General features: G+C 33.1%; 1 pseudogene; it reads right to left on the bottom strand.

Moving 5' to 3' along the window:
- Window positions 1-575: 575 nt before the first annotated feature.
- LOC149234549 (heat shock cognate 70 kDa protein pseudogene) lies at window positions 576-1022 on the bottom strand (annotated as a pseudogene).
- Between the last annotated feature and the right edge of the window lie 7355 nt (window positions 1023-8377).

Raw genomic sequence — 8377 nt, 5'->3', positions numbered from 1 at the left:
CTAAACCATGCCAACAAGAATCTTTGTCCCACCTCACTCTTACATGTGGTTTCTGGCTCACCAAAAACCAACATTATAAATACAAAGTGGTTTTTAGATTACCACAAATTATATGGGATACACATGCCTCACAATGCTAACAACACAAATCCAACTCTTGAAGTTACGAGATACATACTTTACAACGACCACTACAAAACATCTTAGACTTGCTTACTAAAGTATGTGGCATATACTATGACTCTGTTTTATTTCAACACACAATATTTTACCTTATTTGTCTGTTGCTGCATCAACCAACTTTTTCTAAAATCAAACTTAATGCTTTCATCTTGAATATTTCTAACTTCAATTAGCGATTTCTAAAGTGATCAATTCTAACCAATTTCATTTACATGTTGAGTTGATCATGCTCAACATTTTTCACATACAAAACTAAGAATTTAAAAACATGAGTATGCACTATGCAACATTGTCAAAACGTTGGTATCACAATCTTCACCCTCTTCACAATCGGCCACCTTAATCTCTTTCATTTTATTCAGAACCATCGAAGAAATTTCCTCTGTAACGAATTACTTCTCTTCTCCTTTGTAAGTAACAACAATAACAGGCTTCTCCGCTGGCCCAGAAATGACATTGAAGGGCCACAACTTCATGTCATTCTGGACTGTTGGATCAGAGAATCTCCTTCCAATAAAATGCTTTGCATCGAAAACTGTGTTGGTGGGATTCATGGCGACTTGATTTTTGGCGGCATCTCCGATCAACTGCTCTGTGTCGGTGAAAGCTACATAAGATGGAGTGGTCCGATTTCCCTGATTGTTGGCAATAATCTCCACTCGGTCATGTTGCCACACTCCTACGTAGGAATATGTGGTTCCAAGATCGATTCCGATAGCGGGGCCTTCTCCCTTTTCCATTTTCCAAAATATAAAATCATTGAATGTTTAGAAAACAGAAAATAGAACAATTATCACAGCAAAGCTGACTGCACAGCGCTAGAAGGAACTCAGAGAACCAAAAATATAAGGAGGCGCCTCCATCTAAAAAACGTTGAGTTCGCCCTCTGCTTTGATGATGGGATCTTCATAAAAACCATCCATGCGCTCCTAGGGATTCTCGCTTTCCAGAGACCCAATCCATTCACAATTTTGTAAACAGGGCTTCCTCTAATTCCATGAATGCAAGTAGCCCTAAGCTCAACTCTATCTCCCCCGAATTCGGAAGTAAAGATACATCGAAAACTTGGTTTTAGAATAAATGAAACTCCGACTCCAACAAACAAAATACACCACCACAATCAATGGACAAAAAGAACTAAAAACCATACAAACCTTATCTATTATTTCCTCAGCCCAAGATGGGCCAGGCACTGAGGGGCTTTGGGACCATGTTAAAATTTCATAGGGGAAATCTCTATATTGCATTATTGAAATATGATATTACATATATACCAAAATATTGTCTCAAGATAGGAAAACTATCTTGGACACACAATATGTTGGTTGAGAGAATATCTCAACCACACACCAAACTACGGAAACCACTCCTATACAATAGGAACATACAATTTACAAAGAAAGTCACAACAGATACAAGTAGGAATTAATATTCGAATAGTTGCACCTTCTCACATTGATTCCCTACAAAGTTTTATGCACTGTATTGACTTTTAGTGTACGACAACTCTTAAAATTCAATAATTTCTTAAGTACCATGTTCTCTGTCACACTTTCATTTTTCCTATGGTGCGAAAGTGTCGCACCAGGATTTCTTTGTAGGTGTGAAATTTTCACACTTCTCTTTATTTACATGCATGAAAGTCAAATTGTTGTCACACTTTCTCTATCAAGCTCCTCAGCCTGTTAATTATGACTTCTGTTATTTCTTTGTGAGGAAAAAAGAAAATTGAAACACTACTCTCTTTGGAGCTTTATGCAACCTGGTGCTCTAATACCATGTTAAGGAATGATAAACATAGAGCAGAGATCCTCTCTTCTCAATATTATTGACAGTTAAATAGATTACATAGGAAACATCCGTAATAGATGGTTGTAGTGAGACTTAACTACAACTCAACTGAACTTGACTAAAATATAACTGGCCACAACACTTGGATGGAAAACTATGACATGTAGTAGAAAGTTGGAATTAGATTCACTAACACCCTCGAGTGTTAGGGTAGGGTTGTGTGTGTCAAAATGCCATGAAAATATGGAAAAAAAAAATATCATCATGAATCCAGATTATGTTTCCTTGCAGCAAATTCTATAATCCCATTAGTTATTTCTTTATGGAAAGTGACAAAATAACTAAATTCCAAAATCTATGGAAATCACATGGCCTCTCTTTTCACAAAGGTCATGGATGTGGATTGTGGGGCATCAACAAAAAAAAATACTTGATAGCCAATATATAATATGCTTTTCTTGTTGAGGACTTATAGCCCTTCTCAAATATGTTGACAAATCTCTCTACAGTGCTATTTCTAATTATTTGTGTCCTTGCATCATAACAGAAGTAGAATCATTTGTTATCCTTTCATTGCATAATCCCTTTCAACTATCTTCATCTTCTGAATTGAATTTAAATAAATTCACCTATTTAACGGTTGACACAACTCTTGTAGACAAAGGAATTTGTTTGCCCTACGTTCTCAACCATCATTAGCTTTTCTATAGAGATTAAACATGTGGCATAGAAACTTCCTCACCATAAGTAAATGACTATTCATTATCCAATGTTAATTCAGATCGTCTGATTGCCGAAGAATATTTGGAGTTCAAGAAGTCATTACATTCCAAACCATTTTAAATTTTTAAATATTTTATGATCTGAGCATGCGTGGAAAGGTATGTGACTTTTCATTGGTTTATGAAAAAATAATTCTAAATTATTAAATTGAGGAGTGTAGAGCATAAACTTAATGATGAAAAGGTAGAGAAGCATTTGTGAATATGGAATAGGCATGTAAAGCTTTTATAAAGGTTTAGAATTAAAAGCGAGTTCACCCTATATGAGCAAAGCATAAATTCAGAAAGGCGCCTAGGCTCCAAGAAATTACATGGAGTCTATGTTTTGGGTGAAATTACTCGCATTTAGTGCATTGGGTATGCCCTATTTTACTTATTAAAAGATCCATTATTGAGTAGTTGAGAGTGTCGGGAAAGATTGGTGCATGGTCATTCACAATTTCTATGGATTTCAAATGTGATATTTCACTGGACTTTTTGAAACGTGAGACATTTATTGGTGATGTGTGGTAAAATGTGAAATTTATGAAGTGTATGTGATTGAAAGAAATTTATGGTTGAACCATTTAAAATTATGTGAGTTGATATATAATGAGTGCTCAACGATGAGAGAGAATAAGCTTTTAAATGTTATATTATTTAGATTTGCTAAGTCTTTGGGTGCTCAACCATAAGTCTAATGTCTAATAAAGTTTGAATCTCTCTCAGAACTTGTGTTGAGATCCTTGCTTAAAGAATTTTTGTAAATGCATTTAGCATCTCGTTCAAAATAAGAATGCGTCATTTGTACATTTAGGTCTTTTGATAAGGGTAAATGCATGCATTGCAGATGAGAGGATTATATATATATATATATATATATCTATATATATATATATACTCGAGGGTGCATCATTTTATAAGAAGCATACATATACATGTATATTTCATACACGAGTAAATATGTCATTAAACTTCTGTTTTTGAAGAAGGTCAGTCCAAAATTCTACAAGAAGCACACATATACATGCATACTTCATACATGAGTAAATAGGTCATCAAACATCTATTTTTGAAGAAGGTTAGTCCAAACAAGGAATTTTTTTGGCAATACTTACCTACCTAAATTGGATTGGAAATAGATAAATGGAAGCCACACTTATTTGTGTAATTTTCAATGCATGACACTACCTCCTTATATGTAGATATATGTATTTATCGTTATATCAAAAAATGGTCATGCCTTGAGCAAAATTATTTTATGTGAAAATATATGTTACCTTTCAAGATCTTTTTTCGTAAGAAATCCTTAAGTTCGTTGTTGGTTCATGTTTTATAATCATTTTTTGAGCTAAAATAGTGTTTAGAGATCAAAATAGGGGAATTACATAAAACTAAACATGCATTTTCAAAAATTTAGAACAAAAACTAAGAGTGACGACTTGATGGTCAAGCTTATAACTTGAAAATCCATGTTACTGGATACACGTTGGATAATATTTGACACTGCAAAAGCAATAACCTCCAAAAATCAAGTTATTTTTTATTTTGAGTTGAATAAAAGATCAGGTAACTTCTTATTTGAGTTAAATTTGAGACTTGATATCTATCTACCATCTAACTGGCTATCAAATTTGAGTGACCATAGACCATTAAGTTTTGAATGCAGCCATCTTAACTACTTAAAAGAAGAGTAATCATCTTTGTATGGAATTTTCATTTCAGACTTGCACCAAACTTTTTAATGTTTCATTCTCAAAAAGGTCTGAGATATAGTTTTAATCTTGCATTTGGAGATGGCTTTATTCAACTCAAATGGTATTCTTTGAGTTGAATTCATTCAATACATTCCTTTAAAGGATGCTAGTTCAACAGAAGAGCATCTATGCAAGTAAGAGGTTGATGGTTCCATTCCATCATGCCCTAAAATGAACTAATCACTAAGGAAACAAAATAACTCACATTATATATTTTGTTTCGAAAATGGATTTTTTATTGTGTCTAAAAAGACAATAACATAATGATTCACATTATATATTTTGTTTCTAAAATATATTTTTTATTGTCTATAGAAAGACAACAACCTAGATTGTAAGGACTCTGGACACCACATATCTCCACAATGGTATGATATTGTCCATTTTGGGCCTAAGCCCTCATGGATTTGTTCTTGGGCTTTACCCAAAAAGGCCTCATACCAATGGAGATATTTGTCCATCCTTATATACTCATGATCTTCCCCACTTCTAGTCAATGTGGGACTATTGGTCGTATACCCAACAATCCTCCCCTCGAACAAAGGACCATCGAGCCTCCCCTCAAACGATTATCCATCCGTCCACTCTCTACCAACCAAGATTCTCCGCTCCAATGCGTTGGAAGCACACGCCTTACATGGAAGCACCACCTGCCTCGAGAGCTTGCTCTTCCCAGGTCAACTCCTCTTCACCGTGTTGGGACCAGGACACGTCCATGAAGAATCTGGAGCACACCGCCTGTCTAACCAAGCTCATCCACGGATCCCATCGTCATATTACCGGGGCCCACCACCTTCGTTCGACATTCCGAGAATTCATCCACTTGGCTAACTTCGGGGCATGGCTCCGATACCACTTGTAAGGACTCTGGACACCACATATCTCCACAATGGTATGATATTGTCCACTTTGGGCCTAAGCCCTCATGGATTTGTTCTTGGGATTTACCCCAAAAGGCCTCATACCAATGGAGATATTTGTCCATCCTTATATACCCATGATCTTCCCCACTTCTAGTCAATGTGGGACTATTGGTCGTATACCCAACATAGATTAAAGACATATTATCTCTATAGAGACAATAAATAGGATTAAAAGCATAATGTTTCTATAGAGACAATATATCTTTAATCATAGTTATAATCTCTCAAAAGACAAAAATGAATTGTCTCTTAATAGATAATAATACTTTTGTTCTGCATTCTCTTTACAGAGACAAGTTTTTAAACCAATAATTTAGAACAAACTATTTAATACAATTTACAAATAATTTTTTGTCTCAAGTTAAAATAATTTACTAAAACATTATCTTAATTTTAAAACCCTCCTTGTTATTACTATCTTTGTTATATAGTAATTGTTCCTTGATGTCTACATTCTTTATATCCTGCCATTCAACTCTTGATTTTTCACCAAATACCTCAATAAGTTTAAATTTAATTCCATCAAAGCCCTACTCACATAAACACTTCATTACAATTTTCTATTATGTAATTTACCATCTCTCTTTTCAATATCCATATCCATATCAATTTTCTGTTATGTAATTTACCATCTCTCTTTTCAATATCCATATCCATATCGATATATAAATACTAATTGCTGAGTTTAATACATGATCGTTATCCATGGAAAAAGTTTTACAGTCCTATTTATGTTATTACTTGATCTCATAACTTAATTCCCGGTGACCGTCCATGCACTAAAAGTTTCCTTTAAAAGTTTCCTTTAAAATAAGTCTACTGACTTCCGAGTGATGTATCATCAATTGGTCGCTTTTCAAAAATAAAATAGAAGCTCCACCCATCTTGTTATGAATAAAAATATGATATTAACCTTCCTTTTAGCCGTCCTTTCGATAAAATAACATAAACGGGTTTGAATCGGTTCAATTTTTAATCATGACAATCTTTAAGAATAAAAAATCATAATAATAATAATAACTCTAATAACTCAACGTCAGCTCCTAGACCTTCACACAGTTTAGCTCCCGTTTTCCTTAGATTTATGCGGCTATATATATTTAAAAAAAGCGTAACAATAATAATAACTATATGATATGCCTTTTTGTGTAAATCATATCATTAGTCAATTGTTAATGCGTTTCGAACTAACAAGTGTGGTTCATCGTCACGACAAGTTGAATAACTAGATCATGGCTTGCATGTTAAATAGGAAGAGAGAAGATCATCCAACAACGATCTTTGACTAGAAATAGCCATAATAGACCAGGAAACGACTATATTTGACTAGACTGAACCAAAAGATAAGGACGATGGTTATATTTGACTTGACTTGACCCAGAGATAAGGAGAAGTAGTTTAGATAATTTATAAGTTAGTTTTTTTATTATTAATAATATAAATAAAATGTATTTAGTTATTGATTGGAAAGGTTTATTATAACTTAAATCCTTTCAACAATTAATCCTTTGGAGAAAGAATATATTACTATTTAAGATAATATTTATAATTAATTTTATTCAAAGGTTCAAATATTAAACTTATATTATGAAAAGATATGGAATGAATCAATTAATGGTTTGTTAGAAAAATAACCAACTTATTTAGTTAAGTTAATATTTGTAATTAATTTTTATTTGAGAGTTGAAATATTGATATAATATCAAACTATATGTAATAAATAATTAGTTAGAAGAATAACTAGCTTATTTAGTTAATTAATGTAATTTATTTAATAATAACCCTTAATATTATATAAGAAGTAAATGTTTATTCAAAGAAAAAATAAATTTAGTTTTTTAATCATTTTTCTTATAACCCCGAGGAGAAATGAGATAATATTTATAATTGAAGTATTCAATATTGTAACATTATTTGGATAAAATGGTTTATTTAAATATTAACAAATCAAGTTAGTTAAATAATATAATCTCTCTAATTAAAAACTTAAGGAGAACAATTGTTGATTATTAATAGTTATTGAGAAATAGTTATAATTATATAATAATAATAATAGTGAATAATAGTTATAATGTTAACTAATCTCAAATAATAATAGATATTATAATAATAATTAAGTTAATTAGAAAGGAATTATAAAATACAATAAAATTTAACGAACCTACGCTTATTACCAAACTAGAAGGGAATAAATAGGATTACAAAACAAACATACAAGAAATCGAATAGTGAAGACGAACATACTAATGGACAACACAAGGGGCAGGGTAAGAAGAAAGTGCAGGGATTGAGCAGCTACTAATTTTCCAGCCATCGTCCCTATTGAGATTGATCAGCTTCTTTTCAATTTCAACGGCCTCCCTAAATTTCCGGTGATGAAAAGGGGTAATCTTTGCAATAACATAGGCCTCCTCAATGCAAATGTGATGTTTAGTCTTTTCCATGTGTTTTGCCAAGGCGGAAGAATGGATCCTCCCATGTTTTATGTCAGCTGAGTGCTCATGAATTCTTTGATTAATGGATTTCCCTGTCTCATCAACGTAGGGGGTCCCACAAGAACAAGGAATAATGTAGACTCCTTTCATATTTTTTGGGTCTATATGGTCTTTTACTGATCTAAGGGAGTTACGAATGGTGTTAAGGGGTCTAAAGGTAGAGGGAATATCATGCTTCTTAAGGATCCTCCCAATCTTATTAGTGGTCCCTAGGATGAAAGAGAGATGAACCCCTGATACCCTATCCTTATGGTCTTTCTTAACTCTAGGACCTTTGCTGGCCTTTAGGAAAGCTTTAAGGCCTTGATGCATACTATAACCATTATTAACAAATACATTAAGAAGATGGTCTTTTTCTTTCTTAAGGTTCTTTTCATCGGAAATCCTAATTGTACGAGTCACAAGCGCATTGATGACACCCATATTTTGAGCAAGGAAATGATGGGAGTTAGCATGAAGGTACTGCT

The sequence above is a fragment of the Pinus tabuliformis genome, chromosome 8, assembly GCF_031772625.1.
Source record: "Pinus tabuliformis cultivar Carrire ecotype Pingquan chromosome 8, CPIR1, whole genome shotgun sequence".
Lineage (NCBI taxonomy): Eukaryota > Viridiplantae > Streptophyta > Pinopsida > Pinales > Pinaceae > Pinus > Pinus tabuliformis.
This window is presented reverse-complemented; position numbering and strand designations above follow the sequence as displayed.